Source organism: Xyrauchen texanus, chromosome 12 (genome assembly GCF_025860055.1).
Source record: "Xyrauchen texanus isolate HMW12.3.18 chromosome 12, RBS_HiC_50CHRs, whole genome shotgun sequence".
Lineage (NCBI taxonomy): Eukaryota > Metazoa > Chordata > Actinopteri > Cypriniformes > Catostomidae > Xyrauchen > Xyrauchen texanus.
Window position 1 is genome coordinate 18,109,175 of NC_068287.1, and position 21,811 is coordinate 18,130,985.

The 21,811-nt window shown below is 47.8% G+C and overlaps 1 protein-coding gene across 2 annotated transcripts in view; it reads left to right on the forward strand.

Moving 5' to 3' along the window:
• The window catches only part of LOC127653121 (protein ELFN1-like), a 167,842-nt gene that overhangs the window by 77,439 nt on the left and 68,592 nt on the right, over nt 1-21,811 (forward strand). For both annotated transcript variants that reach the window (XM_052139656.1, XM_052139657.1), the window contains exon 2: nt 17,992-18,064. The gene's annotated coding sequence lies outside the window, so the exon portion shown is untranslated. The remainder of the gene's footprint in view (nt 1-17,991; nt 18,065-21,811) is intronic.

Here is a 21,811-nt window from a genome sequence, read left to right on the forward strand (position 1 = left end):
GGATACCCGCAGTGGCTTGGGTCGGCGAGTTCCTCCGCTGAACTGCGGACCTGGAGGGCTGGGGAGGAATCGACCAGGGTCCCGACTCGGAGTGGGGCGCCCTGGGAAGAAGGCGCACTACTTTACCTTGACGTCAGGAAAAGGGCACTGGGCGCAAGCGATCCACCCGGTCGGTCGGTCTACGTGTTACCGAAGTTCTACAGGCTCGGACCTGAGAAAACACGAGGCGCTAACCGACTCAACGCGGAGGTTGTAAAACCTCGCGAAGGTGTTGGGTGTTGCCCAACCCTCGGCTCTACAGATGTCTGCTAGGGAGGTGCCCTTGGCCAGTGCCCACGAGGACGCAACACCCCTTGTTGAGTGAGCTCGGACCCGTAAGGGTAGGGGCACGGCCTGGGTGTGATAAGCCAGTGTGCTGGCGTCGACAACCCAGTGGGCGAGCCTCTGTTTGGAGACGGCATTCCCTTTCTGCCGTCCCCCAAAGCAGACAAAGAGCTGCTCAGAGCGTCTGGTGCTCTGTGTGCGGTCCAGGTAAATGCGCCGGGCACGCACTGGACACGGCAACGAAAGGGCTGGGTCTGCCTCCTCCCGGGGCAGCGCTTGCAGGTTCACTACCTGATCTCGGAATGGTGTGGTAGGAACCTTGGGCACATAGCCCGGTCGCGGTCTTAGGATCACAGACGTATCTGCCGGACCGAACTCCAGGCAAGGGGAGGACTTTGTACTGAAACGCCCGGCCGTCGAACGCGAACCGTAAGAAGGGTCGGTGTCGTGGCAGAATTGAGACGTGGAAGTATGCGTCCTTCAGGTCTACCGCTGCGAACCAATCTAGATGCTGAACGCCAGCCAGAATATTTCTCTGCGTGAGCATTTTGAACGGGAGTTTTAACAAGGCCCGATTGAAAACTCGCCGGTCCGGGATTGGTCGTAAGCCGCCGCCTTTCTTGGGTACAATGAAGTAAGGGCTGTAGAAACCCTTCCTCATTTCGGTTGGAGGGACGGGCTCTACCGCGCCCTTGGCTAAGAGGGGTGGGAGCCGGGCAAACTGAATTGCGTAACCGAGTCGAATGGTCCGGTGCAGCCAGCGTGATGCATTGGGGAGCGAAAGCCACGCTTCCCAGCTCTGCGCTAGGGGCACCAAAGGGACGAGTATTTTGGACGTACCGGCGGGGCCTCGCAGCGGGGCGGAACAGGTAATGCAGCATCGGGCGGCTTCGTTGCGGCCCGAGGCTGAGGTGCTGAGAATAGACTCAAAGCACTTACCTTGCTCCGCGCACCCGGCAGGGGGCGGGTTCGTGACTGAGGAGGAGGTCTGATGCTGGCATCCTCTGGACTCGTCTGAACCGGCCGGCTGGAGGACAGTCGTGGGCAGGCGGAAGGCGGGATCGCCGTGTCCGGTGTACCGGGACTGTCGTAATCTGAGAGCAGATTGCCGTGAGAACGGCATTTGCGGGCCAGGTGACCCAGAGGCAAAGGAAATAGCTCTATTATTGAGAATGTGAAAAATGTAAAAACAAAGGATTCTCCTCTGAGGACTGCTGGGTGGAGTCGTCAGGTGGTGTCGCCGAATGGAGCTGGGAGACTGGAGAGTTTTGAGAAAGCGTGCTTTGTCTACCTCCTGTACTACGACCAGATCCAGTCCATTTGTTATGTTTCTGGACCACGAGGGTGGACATCGCCTGTCCGAGTGCAGTTCCTGCAGCACGTTAAGAACAGGACTACCCAAGTGCAAATCTTGAAGTGCCTTGGCCCGGTGGACTTGCAGGAGGGGGCCATGGCATGCAGGGGGGGAGCGGTCTGGGACCGTTCTACCGCCGAGGGTAGTGAGAGCGGAGGAGCGAGGAAGCTTGGCTCGCTCAGCTCGTCATGCACGTCCGGGAAGGAACGGGGGGGCGCGGCTGTGGGCGGCGCACCTGCCCGTGGAATCATCCAACCCGGGGAAGCATAGCGGATCTCCGTGCGTCAGGCTCAGACTGGGCAAGCAGACACGTAGGTGGCGGCCCAGGCGAGTTATCCGCATCCGATGCCGCTGTGACGCTCTCCGATGCAGCGGTGATGTCATCATCCAATGTCCGGGAGCTTCAGGGACCGGGCGGCTGGCCGTTGGGCGGACCGCGCTTATCCCGAGCTCAGGAGGGAAGCAAGCAAGCGTGCAGGGCGGGGGGTTTCGAGCGGTTTTTACCCGGCGAAACGCAGCCCACCATTATCCCGGGATCATCTTCATCGCTCGCGGCGCCTGCGTCAATCCCGTAGGAAGGAGGCGAGGTGCGGAGGGCGGCTGAAGTGGCTTTCTTCCTCACAAGAAAGCAGAGATCGCAGCGCTGCTGCAGCTATGTTCTCAGGCTGAAAACATTGGAGAGCATGCTCATCCCGAGCCCGGACGGAAAACAGCAAGCGTGCCGGGGAGGCGGGGGGTTTCGAGGGGGTTCACCCGGCGAAACGCAGCCCGTCATTGACCCCAGATCGTTTTCATCGCCCGCGGCGCCTGCCTCAATCCCGTGGGAAGGAGGCGAGGCGCGGGGGGCGGCTGAAGCGGCTCTCTCTCACTACAAGAGAAAGCCTACGACCGCAATGCTGTCATGGCTATGTTCTCGTACTGAAAACATAGACCATTCATAAAAACGCTGCCTGCGTGTTTCGCAACCCAGGTACGCCAGGCGGTTTTTTATGACCGTCAGAGGTGGGGAGAAATCACCGCCTCCAAAAACTACACAGGGGCGGAAAGGCATCTTCAGAAAGACGTGTCCTGAAAGGGACGTTCAACGCCGCTGTGTTTGCTCTTTTAGAGGAATTTACTCTTTTAAGGAAAATAACTCTTTTAATATACACAGTGTGTATGTGTGTCTGCGCTGCCGAAGCGCTCAGAGACAACAATGCACGCCGTGCAAAGTGAAGGAGAAAGCCGCTGTTGTGCGCCGTCAAGATCCAACAGCATGCAGATCGTCAGAGGAAACAGGAACGTTTTATAGTGGTGTGTAAACTCGCAGCAACTGCAGACAGACCATCGGCTCCAAAGAAATTTTCTGAATGAACTCCCGTATTTGCCCTGCTTAAATACCTGTATGTCCGGGGGCGGGGTATGCAAATACTGACTGCCAACTTCTCATTGGCCCTTTTCAATAGGTCAGAGGTGAATATCGGCGCTCAAGAGAGACCCCTAGTGTCGCTTCTCCGACACAACGTGGAGAGAGCGACAGAAGGGGAACCAGCGTTTAAAGGGTTAAAATTCTAAAAATGAATGAATGTTTTGTCATTATGATTAGAGCTGATGCTGGTTAAAAAAATTATGTCAGTGAAAGTGGAAAAAAATATAAATCTATAATATTTTTATGACAGTTTTTGGACATGGCCATTTTTCCATAATGAACCTATGTGTAACTTTTTTTAATTGATGCACAAGGGTTAAATATGATTGTAAATATGTCTATAAAGATAAATAATAAAATAATTAAATACTAATTGTATTTAGAACTCCAGTGAGCAAGCCAAAGGGGACTGTCGCAAGGAACACAAAATTCCATAAGATGTTGATTAATGGAAAAAATAACCTTGGGAGAAACCAGGCTCATTGTGGGTGCCAGTTCCCCTCTGGCTAACTAGCATGAATATAATGCCACAATTAGTGATTTATGTGCAGTGCAGGTCATAGTTTAACATTTTAAACTAAGTAAGTGTGAAGGGCCAGTGTTTATACAAATATTTTGTATGAACTATAAGATGAATGTATAAAGCCTTTGAAGTTCAGGCTGGATTAACTGCAGAATTTCAAATTGATGCAGTGTCCTTTGTTAGTTGACCGATGAAGGCTTTTGTTGGCAATTAATTGATAGTCTATGTATTCCATTTTAAGAGTGTAGTCAATCATTAGACCAAGGTGATGCAGGCAGTGATCAGTGAGGTATCGCAGTTCAACCAGCAGGTCATTTCGGTGAGGTTTATCATTAGCCCAAGGGTCAGACAGTGGCATATGAAGTATTCCATGTCTATTGGTTGAAGTTGGCATCAGTTCATCCCCTAAAGTCCATCATAATAGACTGAAGTGATGTCTAGTTGGCTCCGGCTGCATTTAGTCATCATCATTTAGAGACACATAGCTGTGGAGATATGAATCCCGAGGTTGAGACAGGGAAACAAATAGAATAATAGTAGCGTAGATGCCATAAAAGTTTTTGCAGCTTTATAGAGCAAACATTTATGTTTCTGATAATTGTTTCTGGTTCTGGCAGACCTAACTAAAGCAGCCTAATTGAGAGTTGATGGATAAATTAGGTGTATGCCTGGCTAAATAGATTAATTTTTAGTTTAGACTTAAACTGAGTGTAAGATTGAGTAATAATCTTAACTATGTTTTTAAAACACAAAAGAGTGGATGTCTGTATGATATAATAACAACCTGGTCTTGAATCATGATATAGCTACAAGTTTTGCTAAATAATTAAATACATTTCTATTCAGAAAAGGCCAATGAGAATTGGTGAGTGGAATTTGCATGCCACTCTCCACCCCGGACATATGGTTATAAAAGGAGATGGCATGCACCACTCATTCAGATTTGGCAGGAGGGACACAACGTCTCAGTCCCTCCATCAGGGAACAGAGGTTACATCAGTAACCTAGACATTCCCTGTCTGTCACTCACTCAACGTTGTGTCGATGTGGTGACACTAGGGAGCCCTATATAAAAGCCACAGACACTGAACCGTGTCACGAGGTACCGCGGAGCTGACACGGGAAAGCAGCTGATTGCCTCGCAGCGACCGCTCAACCATGTTGTGACCTTCCAACGTTTCAGGTAAGGTGCCTTCCAGGTCCTGTTAAGTGTGGGAGGAGAGCACTTACCAGAGGAGGCTAGAGGAGGTGGTCTTTCCCACTTTACAGATTAAGCAATTTCCCACCAAGTGCTCTTCCCTTTCCTGTAGGTAGAGCACTATGGAGACCACATCCTACCGGAGGGAGGTTAACATGTGGAGAATACCTCACATGGACTTACCGACCGGGAAGTTCGCATATGGAAACACACCCCTGGGAGAACCCTATCTAAGGATAGGGTACACAGCCACAGTGGCTGAGGTAGAGCGAAGCTTTACCAAGGGGAAGACACAACGTTCACCAACAGGTAAACTGAACATTGGAAATGCATTTTACGGGATTACCGAGGGGGGAATCACCACGAATGGAGCACTGAGCCCAAGTACACAGACTAACTTGAAAAGGGCCAAACCACGAGTACCAGGCCTGGTGGCATTACTCCTCCAGCGAGTTCGTCACCGGACAGTTCTAAAGAAATCGAGAGGGCGTCCAATGTTCACCAGTTATGGGGAACTGTTATGGACAAGAGAGTGTGCATTATCACCTCGAGAGGGGAAAGGCACTAATACAAGCGACACACCCAACTGGCTGCCCAATGTTTTCCTGTTTAACGGTACCCAGTAACACTCGGGCTGTAACTGGTTCTATGCAGAGGTTGTAGAACCTCACAAATGTATTGGGTGTAGCCCATCCCGCGGCTCTGCATATGTCTGTTAGAGAGGCACCATTTTCCAGTGCCCATGAGAGCACGAACATCTAAAGCTTTCCGTGCACTTCAGATAAATGTGCAGTGTGGGAACTGGACACAACAACCATAAGGTCAGGTTGAATGTTCACCACCTGATCCCGAAAGGGGCAGTTTTGGGCACGTAACCGGGCCGTGGTCTCAAGACTACGTGAGAGTGTCCCGGCCCGAACTCCAGAAATTCATTGGTGACAGAGAGCACCTGCAGGTCCCCAACCCTCTTGATAGAGGTGAGCACTACCAGGAGAGTTGTCTTCAGTGACAGGGTGCTGAGCTCAGCCTCATGGTGTTCTCCTGAATTCTACCAGGCAGAACGAGCGTGCAGGGGGATGGGAGGTCTGCAGGGACTGAGCCGGCGGATAGACTCATGGGCATATTCTCGCAGTGAGAACCCAAGCACCGTCCGATGGGAAGAGATAACAGCTGCACCCAGAGCACAAAAGCGAAAGGACATCTATAAAAAGACACCAATTGTGAACTCAGCTGCTGAAGCACCCAGGAGAAGAACAACATTCAACCGTGCGAGTGTGAGACCGCTGATTTGCGCCTTAAATTCAGCAGCATGTGAAGGTATTTGACGGGACAAACACAATACATGCATTTGGCTTCAAAGCACAAGTCTGAATGAGTGGTGCACACCATCTCTTTTTATACCCGTATGTCTGGGGTGGAGAGTGGCATGCAAATTCCACTCCCCAATTCTCATTGGCCTTTTCTGAATATATCAGAGGTGAGAGGGGCTCTCAAGAGTAAAACCCTAGTGTCACTACATCGAAACAACGTCTAGAGGGTGACAGACAGGGAACATTAGTGTTACTCTTTGGACTACCCAAATGTATACTACCCAATGAAAATGCATACACTACATGACTGAATGCATAGTGTGTAGTGTAAGTGCACAGTGCATAGTGTGTAATTTGGAACACAGCCTTTTTGATTTGCTTAATTAATTGATAGATCTTGGATATAACATAGACTTTGGAGAAAGCTCAAAGTAAACACATATGCTAGGCGTTCGCGTCATAACTGAAATTGACTTTGGGTTTCCCTCTTAATAAACCATTGGATTGCTCTCAGAGTCTTGTTTTGTGGGACAATTCTTGATGTGAAATGTCCAAATAAATGTTGCCCTATCTGAACTTTGCTTGGTTTTGTACCAAAGCAATTAAAATCAATTCAGAAAGGCAGTTTTGTAAGAAATGGTAGATGTTATGCTTTTATTTTTGGTCTGACTGTTTTCTGACAATTTTGTAGGTCCAACAGTTCAAGCTTACTGGCTCCTCATCTCACCACAGGGAAACGAACAGTGGCTTTTACTTTTCTATCTCTAGGCATATCGGAGACAGAATCACTCAGATGAGAAATCATGTTTGCCGAGGTCTCCTCTGTATTTTCCCCTCTTTTTTCCCTACCGCTGCCAGTCTATAACATAAGGAAGTGCGATGACATTGAAATCACAGTCTTTTATTTGAATTCTCTTGATGGCTTTTGTGCATAAGATCTAACGAGTGACAGGGGATTTATATTTTTCTGGGTGACAACACAATACAATATCACAATGCCTCTTTTTCTTTTCCAATTAAAGTCACATTTATTATGTGGTCAAAATATTTCCTGGGATGCTTCATCACTGTCATCTAAAAATCGCTTCTTACTATGGCATTCTCCCTGCAGATCTGCAGTGTGGAGGATGGCTAAAGCCATATGTGAAAGGGACCACACACATAAATCTGTACGTACGACCACAGAGCATTAAAGGGATTCTAAGAAATGCTCAAGAGATGAGCGGGTGACTATTCCATCTTAAAATAACCTGAAAATCAGCATTACTGGCAGACACTCCCATCATCCCCTGACACATGCACATACTGTGCATTTTCAAAGCAGGGGCAAGGCCAGAAATATCCAAATGAGTGGACCTTGGTGAAACAGAGTGGACCTCAATTCTGTCGTAAATGCAATAAAGTGTGCACCCTTCCTCAGCCTTTATGTGCCAATATTTGCTCTTTTACAGTTAGCTTAGTACTTAGAGTTGCATAATTACAGGTACAATAACAACAATTAGGACAATTATTAAGTTAATTATTAGTAATTTACTATATAGGTCATATTGATGCAATGGAAAATTAAATAGCCATAGAAATAAATAAGAGATATTATGCAATAAACATTATTGTTACACAATTTTTAGTCCTCCTGCTTTGCACTATTTCCCCAAAGATTGAATCTTTAAAATCTGACAACTCTCCTTTGGCTTATATTCTGGGCTGCAACAATGTCACAAAATATTTCTTTTTATTAGCAATCTATGTAAAGTAAGAGGTCTGGTGAGTGAAAATGCGAGTGAATCAGATGATCTATGAACAGTTGTCCTATTGAGTTGGGGAATGTTTCATTCAAAGTCTCAACCCTTCTCTGATAATTTTTTTTATTTTTGCTCTCATTGCCAGGGATTCAAAGTTGAGGTTTTCTCTGTGCACCCTTATAAGGCTAATGTTTTTTTCTTACTCTCTTTGACATACGCCTGCCTGGTATAGATCTTATTCTATACAGGGTTGAATTGCTTTGCACAATATGTAAGATTAAAAAGAAAATTAATTATACAAATAAAAAAAATGCATGAATGCATGAAGAGCTCTGTGGATCTATATTAAAATGACCAAATGGGTCATAGTTTTTGACTTTGGATAGTACATTAAAACATTATTAATTGCTTTATCAGCTGTATTATTGTAATTTATTTGTTTTATAATGTTTGTATGTTGAGCATGAAGATAGACATGCTGTTTATTTCATAATAACCACATGCAGGCTCTAAATCACTAGATGAACAGTGAAGTCAATAAATACCGACTCACAAAATATTTCCTCACTGTTGTTTGGGTTTGCCTGGCTCCTTTTGGGAACAAACAGACGGACACACACTGACAATAAAAAGGCCTTGCCAATTCAGTCCAAACAAATGTATCCTTCATATTTTTTCCCCTTTTGTTACTACTTTCTTTGTTCTTCTTTAATCCCTTGTTATTTTATCACAGGAAAAATGCCATTTTTATACCGTCAAAGATAAATATAATAGCAAATTTTAAGGCAAGGACAAAAAGACAACATTTAGCCCAATACTGCTCCAAAATCAAGTGTTAAATAGGGCAAATGGTCAGTACTTAGAGTGGTGCAGTTTCTTAATGTAAAACATTAAGTTTTGCATCTACACAATTAGTTGTATCAGAAGGATTTAAAGGTAAAGTTGACATTTAATTTATTTGATGAATTGCTGCAAAATATATTTTCACTTTTGGTGTAAGCCCCGTCTGGCGGTCCGATGAGATTGCAACTCAAACAGCTAGATCATGTCGGAGATAAGAGTCAGGGGGCGAGGAGCCTAGGGAGGTGCCCCTGGCCAGTGTCCATGAGGACGCAACACTTCTTGTTGAGTGTGCTCGGACCCGCAAGGGGGGGGGACACGGCCTGGGTGTGACAGGCCAATGTAATGGCATCCACTACCCAGTGGGAAAGCCTCTGTTTGGAGACAGCGTTCCCTTTCCGCTGTCTGCCAAAGCAGACAAAGAGCTGATCAGAACGTCTAAAGCTCTGCGTGCGGTCCAAGTAGATACACAAAGCACGTACCGGACACAGCGACGAAGGGGCTGGGCCTGCCTCCTCCTGGGGCAGCACTTGCAGGTTCACTACCTGGTCCCCGAAGGGAGTGGTAGGAACCTTGGGCACGTAGCCCGCTCGTGGTCTTAGGATCACATGAGTGTTTGCCAGACCGAACTTCAGGCAAGTGACAGAGAATGCTTGCAGTACCCTAATCCTCTTGATGGAGGCGAGCTCAATCAGGAGGATGGTCTTCAGGGAGCAGGCTTTGCCGGGTGGGATTTAACTTCTGGGCGCCTCTTAGGAACCTGATAATTAAGTTGTGCTTACCCAAAGACTTGCCGTCTACTGTATCGTGGTGGCCCTCGATAGCGGCTACATACACCTTCAAGGTGGAGAGGGACAGCCTCCCCTCCAACTTCTCCTGCAGGAATGAGAGCACTGACCAAACTGCACACCTCTGTGGGTCTTCAGCCCGGGAAGAACACCAATTCGTGAACAAGCGCCACTTCAGGGTGTAAAGTTGCCTGGTAGAGGGGGATCTGGCTTGGTTGATCGTGTCTACGACGGCAGGTTGTAGATCAGCTAGATTTTCTGCATCCCATCCAGGGGCCAGACATGGAAGTTCAAGAGGTCTGGGTGCGGATGCCAGAGCATGCCCCATCCCTGAGAAAGAAGATCCTTCCTCAGGGGAATTCGCCAGGGAGGGGCTGTGCAAGAAGGCTCACTGGGGGAAATGCGTACTTACGCAGCCCCGTGGGCCAGCTGTGTACCAGCGCGTCTGCCCCAAGGGGAGCCTCCGTTCGGGTGTACCAGAGCGGGCAGTGGGAGGTCTCTCTGGAGGCAAACAGGTCTTCCTGAGCATTGCTGAACCGTTCCCAAATTAGCTGGACCAACTGGGGGTGAAGCCTCCACTCTCCGCTGGGCAAGTGTTGTTGTGATAGCGGATCCACCACCACGTTGAGGTTGCCCGGGATGTGAGTTGACTTGAGTCACTGCTGGCTCCAAAGGAGGAGACGACGGGCGAGTTGTGACATGTGGTGGGAGCATACGCCGCCTTGCTGATTTATGTACGCTACCATGGTGGTGCTGTCTGATCGGATCAAGATGTGTTTGCCCTGAATTAGCGGAAGAAACCTCCGCAGGGCAAAAAGTACAGCCAACAACTCTAGACAGTTGATGTACCAGCGCAGCAGGGCCCCTTCCCAATAGCCCGCGGCGGCATGTCCGTTGCACACGGTGCCCCAACCCAATTTGGAGGCGTCGGTAGTGACAGGACGTGTCGGGGCATCTGCTGTAATGGGACTCCTGTCCGCAGGAAGCAGAGCTCTGTCCAGGGTTTGAATGTTTGGCAGCATGCAGGGGTGATGATCACACGGTGTGTGCCGTGGCGCCATGCTCGTCTCGGGACTTGAGTCTGGAGCCAGTGCTGAAGCGGTCTCATATGCATCAACCCCAGCAGCGCTACCGCTGCGTAGGACGCCATATGCCCCAGGAGCCTCTGGAAAAGTTTTAAAGGGACCGCTGCGCCCGACCTGAAGGCGGCGAGGCATTTCTGCACTGACTGCATGCGCTCGTTGGTGAGGCGAGCTGACATTGAGACTGAGTCTAACTCAGTAAAGAGATGCTCTGAACCGGGGCGAGCTTGCTCTTTTCCCAGTTGACCTGAAGCCCTAAACGGCTGAGCTGCCTGAGCACCTGGTCCCTGTGGGCACATAGTAACTCTCGGGAGTGGGCCAGGATGAGCCAGTCTTCGAGGTAGTTGAGTATGCGGATGCTTGCTTCCCGAAGCGGAGCAAGGGCTGCCTCAGCGACCTTCGTAAAGACACAAGAGGACATGGACATGCCGAAGGGGAGGACCTTGTACTGATACGCCTGGCCGTTGTACGCGAACCATAGAAAGGGTCGAAGTCGAGGCAATATTGAGACGTGGAAGTACGCGTCCTTCAGGTCTACCGCTGCGAACCATTCTAGATGCCGGAGGCAAATTAAAATGTGTTTTTGCGTGAGCATTTTGAACGGGAGTTTGTGCAAGGCCCGGTTGAAAACTCGCAAGTCCAAAATCCATCGTAAGCCACCGCCTTTCTTGTGTACGACGTTTCTAAGGGCTGCAGAAACTCTTCTTCATCTCGGTTTGAGGGACAGGCTCTATCGCGTCTTTGAGTAAGAGAGACGATTTCAGCACACAGGGATTTGGCATGTTCGCCGTGTACTTCGGTAAAGCGGATGCCCCTAAGGCAAATTGAATTGCGTAACTGAGTTGAATGGTCCTGGCCAGCCAGCGTGATGGATTGGGAAGTGAGAGCCACGCGTCCAAACTCCGAGCTAGGGGCACTAAGGGGACAGTTATTTTTTACATACCCGGTGGGGCGGAGCAGGTAATGTGTCATCTGGAGGCAGAGGTGCGTCCCGAGACTCTGGTGCTGAGAGAAGACTCAAAGCATTTACCTTGCTCCACACAACCAGCAGGGGGTGGGTTAGTGACTGAGGAGGAGGTCCCGTGGAGGCATCCTCTGGACTCGTCAGAACCAGCCGGCTGGGGAACAGTCGTGGGGCTGAAGGCGAGAAGTCTGCGTCCAGCGTGCCAGGACTGTTGAGGTGTGGCAGCAGAGTGCCATGAGAATGGCATTTGCGGGCCAGGAGACCCAGAGACAAAGGAAATAGTTATTTTACTGAGAATGGGGTACCACAGCCTGAAGGGTGTGGCAAATTAAATAAATTCAACAATGGATTCTCTTCCCAGCCCTCCACCGGGGGACGGAGTGGTCTTCTCACCAGCTTCAGAGCAAACGTCTTGGTCTCTGGGTCGGGAGTCTCAGGACTGCTTGGTAGCCTTTCGGGTCCTCGAAGGGGTCCGCGAGACGGGGGGCATGTGCCTCCTGCATGGCACTCGACTTAGGGGCTGAGAGCTAGTCCCGGGTTGAGGTGGAGCTGCATGTTTATTAGCCACAGGAGGATGCCCTCGGTGTGGCCTGTGGTGGCAGGTTTGCCGCAGGTGCAGGATGTGTGATATGGCCTCTGTCTGCTTCTTCACCGCAGAGAACTGCTGGGAGAAGTCCTCTTGAGTCTTGTCCACTTTGCGCATCTCGAACAAGTTCAGCCACAGATGATGTTCCTGAACCACGAGAGTTGCCATCGCCTGCCTGAGTGACCACGCTGTGACCTTTGTGGCCCTGAGGGCAAGGTTGGTCGCTGAGCGCAGTTCCTGCAGCACATCGGGATCAGGACTACCCAAGTGCAGATCTTTATGTGCCTAGGCCTGGTGGACTTGCAGGAGGGTCATGGCATGCAGGGTGGAAGCGGCCTCTCCGGTGGCACTGTAGGCTTTGGAGGTCAGTGAAGATGTCATCCTTCAGGCCTTGGAGGGGAGCATAAGGTGACCCCGCCAGGTGGCAGCATTCTCGGGGCACAGGTGGATCGCAACCGCTCTGTCCACCTGGGGGACCACCGTGTACCTGTGGGCTGCTCCGCCATAGAGGGTAGTGAGAGTGGATGAGCGAAAGGCCTTGTCGCCAGACGTCAGCTCATCATGCACTTCTGGGAAGAAAGGGACTGGGGGGCACGGCTGTGAGCGGCGTTCAGACTCGAGGAACCAATCATCCAGCCACGAAGTCTGTGGTGAAGGACGAAGGGTTCCAATCCAGCCCCACGCTGACGGCAGCCCGGGCAAGCATGTTGGGCATCTGGGTGTCACCCTCAGACTGGGCACGCTGGCCCGAAGCGGACCGCTCTCCGATGCAGCGGCCAGCTCATCTGGCTCGGGGGGCTCAAGAGGATAGGCAGGCTGGCAGTGAGGTGAGCCGCTGTTGCCTCGAGCCCGGATGGAAGTCAACAAGCGTACCGGGGGCCGGATGCTTCGCAGGGACATACCCGGCGAAACCGACCCCGCTGCCATTCCCAAATCTTCTCCAATGCCAGCCGCGTCATCCTCAATCCCATGAGAAGAAGCGACTCGTGTGGCAGCTGGAGTGGCGTTCCTTCTGAGGAAGGAAAGCCGCGACCGCAATGTTGCCATGGTCATGTTCTCGCAGTGAGAACATGAGCCATCCACAAACGCTGCCTCGGTGTGATCGCTGCCCAGACACACGAGACAGCGCCTGTGGCCTCCAGGAGCGGAGAGCACTCTACCGCATCCAGGAACTACACAGGGGCGGAAGGGCATCTTTATAAAGACGCGTCCTGAAAATGACGTTCAACGCCAGCTGTGTATTTGCTATTTTAGAGGAAACAACTCTTTTAGAGAAATAAACTCTCTTAACTGCACTGTCGAAGCACCCAGGTGCAAAGCTGCACTGCCGTGCAGAGAAGGGAGAAAGCCGCTGATATGTGCCATAGATCCAACAGCAACCGCCCTCAGTGATGGGATGAACAGTGTATGACTCACAGCTCGCCGCATACACAACCAGTCGGCTGTGAATGAAACAGACGCATTTCCCTCCCTTTATACCCGTATGTCCGGGGGCGGGACATGCAAATTCTGTCTGTCATTTTCTCATTGGCCTATTCTCATAAATCAGAGATGCAAAAGGCGCTCAAGGGAGACCCCTAGTGTCGCTTCTTTGACACAATGTCGAAGTGAGCGACAGACGGGAAACATAGCCAGTTACTTATTCCTACATTTAAGGAGCAGATTCTAGAACAAATTTTATACTGAAGAATTACTGATAGCTTGGTCCATAATATTTATGAAAAGTTGCCATAGTTCTTCCATTAGTGTCCATAGTTTTAATATTCGTAATTAGATCACAGGAAGTCACTGGTAAAACCAAGCATGGCTTCTTATTACAATAGTTAGTAACTTCAACAAAACAAACTATGGCATTTTGTTATGAAATGACAGAAACAATAAAAGCTAAATAGAAACAGTTTGAAACTTACATAATTGTAACAGAAAATAATTATATATTTGGACTATATAAATAATATACACATATTTAGTATGAATAGAACAACACATTTCTGCCAAAATACCATCTTTAACACAGTAAGTGTTACTATAGTAAATCCAAGGTTCATTTCTGTTAGTGATGTGTGGATTGTACAGTCAACATGTTTTTAAACACATTTAAACACCAAGGCAAGACACAAAGCTTTTTCATAGGTTTTATCCACAACCAAATTCAAATGAGTTCTACGTCTCATGCCACACTTCTCACAGCGCTGTTTATAATTATTTTTGTTGCATAGGTGAGAATGCTCTGCTCTACTTATTTTCATGACACCGGCTGATTACATTCCATTTTTGTCATTCAAAACAGAAAACGACAAACTCGGTGTGACCTCTAAAAAAATTTAGTCTGGTCGCAAAAATGGTCGCATTTTAGAAGCAGTCTGGAGCCCTTTATTTCTGCTACCTTTGCCAAAGACGTTATCCAAGTAAAATACTTTCTCCTAGAAGAGGTGGGTAGGTGTACGCACTCACAAACGTCATTGACGAATAGTGCATATATGTGGTGGGGTCCCTTTCACTTCATTCAGTTGTCCCATTTAACTGCACGCATTGTAGAAAGCACACAACAGAATGGTGCTGGCAAGTGTTACGTTGTGTCATGGATGTTAATGAACAATATGAAATGTCAGTAGTTAATAGTGCCGCTCATAATTTAGCAGTGGCACAGCAATTGTATATTTATTGACAACATTTTACAAAGATTAATAATTTATGTAAAAATAAATACATTTTGCATTGGTAGTTCATGATACCTAATGTATTGGAACCTCATTCGAAATTGTTATCACTTTGGCAAATCCAATAATAATTTAATCCTCAAACACTCATTGTATCAACCTGGAACCTTGTGAACATGACTCTGTCTCCAGGCGGACTGATAAAAAGTTCTTTGTGCTTTTTCTCACAGAAGCCAGACACCAACTCTGTTGTCTAAGATACACACATACTTACTCTCCTCATGAAGGAGGTTGTTCATATATACATGACCAGAGGATGCTCGATCCCATTTTGCATTTCAAAAGACACGGGTCTCCAAAGACGTGCATTGGCCATGTTTTTCATGTGAAGCAGCTGCAGCAAAAGTGGATAACGACAGGGCTATTTTTTTCCCAAATACCCATGTGTTGCCTCCTTCACTTGTCAGCAGCTGAGCATAGGCTATCAATCAGAGCTGAGTGGAGGCAATAGGATGCATGGGGCACTGTCGTGCTCATGATGAGTGTGCCGGTGATATGCTCCTCAGAACCATATGGGACCTGAACTCGTGTGGGCACTGTCCTGTCCACAGTCCACCCTGTCATGCTTACATCACATGTAGGTCAGGGTCTGTCAATCTATGAACAAGTGGAGAGTGTTTTTGATGGCAATGAAGGAGAAATGCTCAGCTGTACCATAAGCTGGCATGAAGGTGCTTTTTTTCTGAAATAGATTAAACATAGCATTTTCCATTTAAAGCAACTTACAGTGCATTTAAGATATACATTTATCAGTTTGTGTGTTCTCTGGAAATTTAACCCATGACCTTGGCATGGCAGAGTGCCATGCCATGTGCCAGTTTAGCTACAGGAACATTAAACATGAATGGTGAAACCACAATGATTTGCTACTTGTCATTGGCAGGTTGCTGTAGGGAGTGGGGCATTATCACTCTAGAGAGCATTTGATTGGACAAAAATAAACAAGTTGACTCAATATTTTTGTCTGTTCCTTTGAAAGAGAAAAACTGTATATATAAGGGTTAATTTTGTCAACTTTTAGGAGTATTTTAGAATGTAAATGGCTTCAAACTTCAATTTTGATTGAATGTGTTTTTTAAGTTTGTAGTACATGGTGGTTGATAGTGATACAGATTTACAAGTCACAGTTGTAGTTGCCTGTGGTCCCTGCTGATGCAGATAAGTGTTTTTTTTTGGCTAGGGGATGGAGGTGGTTGTTGAGAGGTGCCACAGTTTGGGTTCAAAGTAGCATACGCCAGGGCAGCTGCAAAATCTGCCCTGCCAAGGACACAGCGCTTCCAAACCCTACTCTGTGCAGTTCAATGGGTCATTGAACAGCTAAATGGAGTCATTATGATAAGTAACTAAAAAAATTGCACCCAAATCCATGAGCCTCGCCTCTCTTGGGTTACGCTGCATTTGGGGTTTCAGAGGCTTTTGCTGTATGGCAGCTGTCTGAAGCCCTTTGGCTATCAACTCTTTCACTGGAATAAAATTACCCTGGCTAGCTAATTAAACCACAACAACAATTCCCTGCTTTATTCAAATGTGCAGTACTTGAGATATCCATGGGAAACTAATTTGTTTTGCAAGATCAACTATTGGATCTATCGTGACCCTGAAATCTCTTTTCAGAGCAGCCTTGTAAACAGCTTGCAGTGCGAAAGCTGGCTTATGTTAGCATAAAAAGCTGATTATTCACGCACAAAAATCAGAAACGGATGCTAACATTTATTCTTGTGTTCTTTGTATGTATTTTTTTTAACAAAATGATTGACAAGAATGTGAAAGTGTTAAGTAACAATCAGGCTATTTAAGCAGGTTACCAAGCACGTCAGCTGCTAAGGCTGCTAAACATAAATAAGAACGTTAAAATAATTTCTTACATAGAGCCAATACTATTTAACTGCTACTGTAAATATATGTACTAAGAAGATTTGTGTCAACTAGTCGCATGATAAATATTGCTAATTATAAGCACTGTACAAACCCAGTTGTAATGATAATTAGTGGGGTGTTACAGAGAAATGGCCAATATAATGTTAATGTTTTTGAAATTCCTATAAATTAAAATCCTATAAACTAAATCAGTGAATCCTAGAGATCTTGAATCTTACCAAACAGTGGCTTACATCTGTGACAAACTGTAACTGGTTAGTTTGTTGTTCTGATGCAACAGGACAGACAAATTGGTAATTAACTTCAATCTATTTTAATTTGCTGAGTCATTATGTCATTTAGACTGAGGGCAGAGTAACAATTAATTTCTGCATTCTATTCTGCAAAGAGCAATGGGTGAAAATGGGTTGGTGCAGCAAACTCTAGTGCTAAATGACATGGTCCTATTTTCTGATAATTGACAGAGCTTGAAAAGTGAAACACTGTTTAACAATAATACAGATTATTGTATTATCAGCTGATCAATGGAAAAAGTAGATGTTTTTATTGTGTAGCAGCTGTGATATGACAGGAGATGTGTATAGAGCCATCCTTCTACAGTATATCATTGATTTGACACTCTGTTGCTTAACCATAAAGAAATAGTATTAAGGCATATACTGAAATTTTCCATTTGAGCAGGTGCATTGTGAATGAGGTTTAGCTGAACTGTCAGGCAAATCAGCTGATAATGTCCCACTCTTGTGGAGTGTTTTTTGCATCTCTATAGTTAACTGTCTTTGTGCTGAAATTTTACATAGCTATAGCAGAACATTCATTAGCACTTGGTAGATGTGCATGGAGCTCACAGAAAAAGACATACTGAATTAATGGAGTGTTAGTAATCGCTAACTCATTAGTGTCATCTTATTTGCATAGCATATCATTGCATCTTTTGAGCAGTGAATATTAATTTCTAAAGGCATGAAGTATTGAATTATATAAATAGAGAAATTGTCCATGGATAAACCACTCATCAGGAGATGTACATCTAATAGGTTACGATTTTCATGCATGATAATTATTAATAATGTTTATTGTTTTGTCACACAGTTTAGAAAGATTAGTAAATCCATCTCACATTTTGTGTATTTGTTTTGAAACCTATAAAGCGGTTGCTGACAAATCATTAATCTTTCAACATTCTAATGAGCAAAGATATGGTGTCCTGTTTGTCCTGCATGCAAAAAAGAAAGAAAGAAAAAAAAGATGTCTCCTTTTCCTTTTCACTACAGGGACAAGCCAGTTACTGATGGTGGATCTCAGACATGCATGTGATCACTGGACAGTTTAACCTGAACAGCCGGGGTAAGTCCTTTTTGGAATGGCTCCATGACCTAAATAGTGGCTGGGTGAAAGACAGTGGCTTGCTCTAAAGCCCAAGTGTCATCCTCTTTGATTGGATCTGCTCTTTATAAATCAGTACTGTGCTACGAGGACTCACGTTCAGATATCTTTAGAAGCTGTCAGACGTTCCAACACAGAATTAATTCATACCCACCTTCAAAGTGTAGTCCTAATACTGTGATAATAGAATATTTTAGTTCTATAGATAATTTTAACAAACATTCAGTAGCAAAAGAGTGCAGCCATTTTGTTATGCATTTATTTATTTATTAATTCACAAAGTCACTATTTGCACTATGCACACAAATAGTTTAGAAGAACAAGACAAATCAATATATAAAAATATATATAATTATATCTGGCACTTACTGTGAGACTGGGCAAGGATCAAAGATTTTTAATACACATTATTAAACGCTGTGCCCAAAACACATTATACGGGTGACTGTAATGTCGCAGAAATCTTCTAGATATAAATTGTTACCTTAGAACCCGCCAGTCAATGGATAAAAAAATATATAACATTGGTGAACTTAATGATCAAATTGTTTTCAATTCAGGACAGAAATATTGCTCACATCACACAAATTAAAGATTGTCATATATTGAGCCAAGCATGTTTATGTACATTAAATCATACAATTAACCATAGTACCAGAAGAGCTTGTTTTGACATACAAAAAAAGAAAAAGATTGCAAGCTATTGACTAGTTTCAATACGTCACTCTTCCCACAGTTCATAAACACTGGAATGGACAGCAGCAATTAACTAATCTGACCAACAAAGGCAACAATCTTAACCTGAATGCACAAGGCAAATGTAACGTAGACACAGCAGTCTACATTTTGTTTCAAAGGCTACGTCCTCCGGAGGTCGTATTTGTCGATAAAATACATCATCGAGTCTGTCTCGTTTCAGAAAAGAGAATAGGACACTCTGAATATAGCCTTCGAATGCAAACTTATTTCTCAGGAATTCAGAGGATGCTTGAGGTGTGTTCTACATGGGCACTCACCACCCACAATTCTTTGCTTCAAAGGAAATGAACATCACTTGTCTGAAAAACAATTATGCCACTTTACCCGAAAACATGATGTTCATAAGTAATGTTAATTACCAAGTTGAAAAACCTCACAGGTGCAGAATATATAATATGTATAATTAAAGTAATATATTATTAAAAAAAAGTATTATAGAGTTAAAGAACACCTGTAAAATCTTTTTTCTTTTCTATCTACATCATTATAACTCTTCTAAAATGTAGCTCTGTAACCCGCACACACACACACAAGATGAGACAGTCACAATGTCGGATGAAACTGCTTTATTAATAGAAAGCAGTGCAGGCAAAAGTACAAAGGGCAAATCCAGTGAAGAGTTGTCGAGGGAAGCGTAGGGTCAAAAGCCGGGGAATCAAAGTATCGTAAGGGGCAAGTCCGGGAGAGAGTGGTAAACGAGAGCAGGAGGTCGAAGCTGGGAAAACAGTTAACAATTAGGGCGAAGAACTAGATGGGACTAGCGGGATCAAAGACAGGGGAACAAGGGGAGCTGGCAAGCTAAGGGGTAAACAAGAGGAGGTCAGAACTAGACGAGACTAGCGGGGGGCAAAGATACGGGAAACTAAACACAATAACCAACACCCGTGAAACGGATGTGCTGTGGTATTTATAGGGGAAGGTGCAGGTGTAAACAATGAAAGGTGATGAGACCAGTGCAGGTGAAACTAATGTGCAGGAGGATTGGAAGTGCGTGAGAAACTCGAGGAAGGAGATAACCTACGAGCATGTGAGCGAGTAGGAGCAAAGTGGGCGTGAGGACTCGAGCGAGCAAAAAGAGCGTGAAAAGCTCGAGGGGGCGGAGCGAGGGAGTGAGGTCGAGGGAGTGAGTGTGTGTGCGACGAAGCGGGGATGGGGCAGAGGAGCGGGGTTCGTGACAGTACTAGGGGGCAGCCATAGGGCAGAGACTGGGTCAGGGGGTCTGGAAGGCGACTGGAGGACAGGGACTGGGTCCGGGGGTCTGGAAGGTGACCACTGGACAGGAACAGGGTCAGGAGGCCAGGGAAGAGGCCACAGGACAGGGAGAGTGTCAGGGGGCCACCGGACAGGGTCAGGGGGCCAGGGAAGAGCCGTGAAAGGCGGAGCCGTGGAGGACTTGGGAGACGGAGCCTTGGAAGATGAAGCCGTGAGAGACTCGGCAGGCGGAGTACTGAGAGGCTGAGGAGGCGGCGCCATGGGGAGCCCAAGAGACAGGGCAGAGGGAGGTGGTGCCGCAGGAGGCTCTAGAGGCGGAGGCCTGGAAGGCTCTGGAGGTGGAGCCGAAGGAGGCTTTAGGGGCGAAGGCCTGGAAGGCTCAGGAGGCGGAGCCAATGACGGTGGCGCCGTGGGTGGCTCTAGCGAGGTAGGCCTGGAAGGCTCTGGAGGTGGAGCCGAAGGAGGCTTTAGGGGCGAAGGCCTGGAAGGCTCAGGAGGTGGAGCCGATGATGGTGGCGTTGTGGGAGGCTCTAGCGAAGTAGGTCTGGAAGGCTCTGGAGGTGGAGCCAAGGGAGGTGGCACCGTGGGAGGTCCCCGAGGCGACGACCTGGCAGGCTCTGTAGTCTTGGGGGTAGAGCCGTAGCAGGCTCGAGGGGCGGAGCTCTAGAAAGCTCTGGAGTCTTTGGGATCAGAGCCGTGAGAGGCTCGGGAGGTGGAGCCGTGGGAGGCTCTGGAGGGGGAGCCGTAGGAGGCCCGAGAGGCGGAGCCGTAGAAAGCTCTGGAGTCTTTGGAGCAGAGCCGTGAGAGGCTCGGGAGGTGGAGCCGTGGGAGGCTCTGGAGGGGGAGCCGTGGGAGGCTCTGGAGGGGGAGCCGTAGGAGGCCCGAGAGGCAGAGCCGTAGGAGGCTCTAGAGGCAGAGTCCTGGAAGGCTCGAGAGGCTTGGGGGATGGAGCCCTGAGAGGCTCGAGAGGAGGAGGAGCCCTAAGAGACTCGAGAGACGAAGCCGTGAGAGGCTTGAGGGGTGGAGCCATGAAAGACTCGAGGGTGGAGCCCTGAGAGGGGTGGAGCCTCGAGGGGAGGAGGAGCCTTGAGAGGCTCGAGGGGAGGAGGAGCCGTGAGAGGCTTGAGGGGTGGAGCCATGGAAGACTCGAGGGACGGAGCCCTGAGAGGCTTGAGAGGGGGAGGAGCCCTGAGAGAATTGAGAGGGGAAGCCCTGAGAGGCTTGAGAGGGGGAGGAGCCCTGAGAGACTCGAGAGGCGAAGCCGTGAGAGGCTTGAGGGGTAGAGCCATGATAGACTCGTGAGGAGAAGCCCTAGGAGGCTTGAGAGGGGGAGGAGCCCTGAGAGACTTGAGAGGCGAAGCCGTGAGAGGCTTGAGGGGGGGAGGAGCCCTGAGAGACTCGAGAGGCGAAGCCGTGAGAGGCTTGAGGGGTGGAGCCATGGAAGACTCGAGGGACGGAGCCCTGAGAGGCTCGAGGGGAGGAGGAGCCCTGAAAGACTCGAGAGGGGAAGCCCTGAGAGGCTTGAGAGGGGGAGGAGCCCTGAGAGACTCGAGAGGCGAAGCCGTGAGAGGCTTGAGGGGTAGAGCCATGATAGACTCGTGAGGAGAAGCCCTAGGAGGCTTGAGAGGGGGAGGAGCCCTGAGAGACTTGAGAGGCGAAGCCGTGAGAGGCTTGAGGGGGGGAGGAGCCCTGAGAGACTCGAGAGGCGAAGCCGTGAGAGGCTTGAGGGGTGGAGCC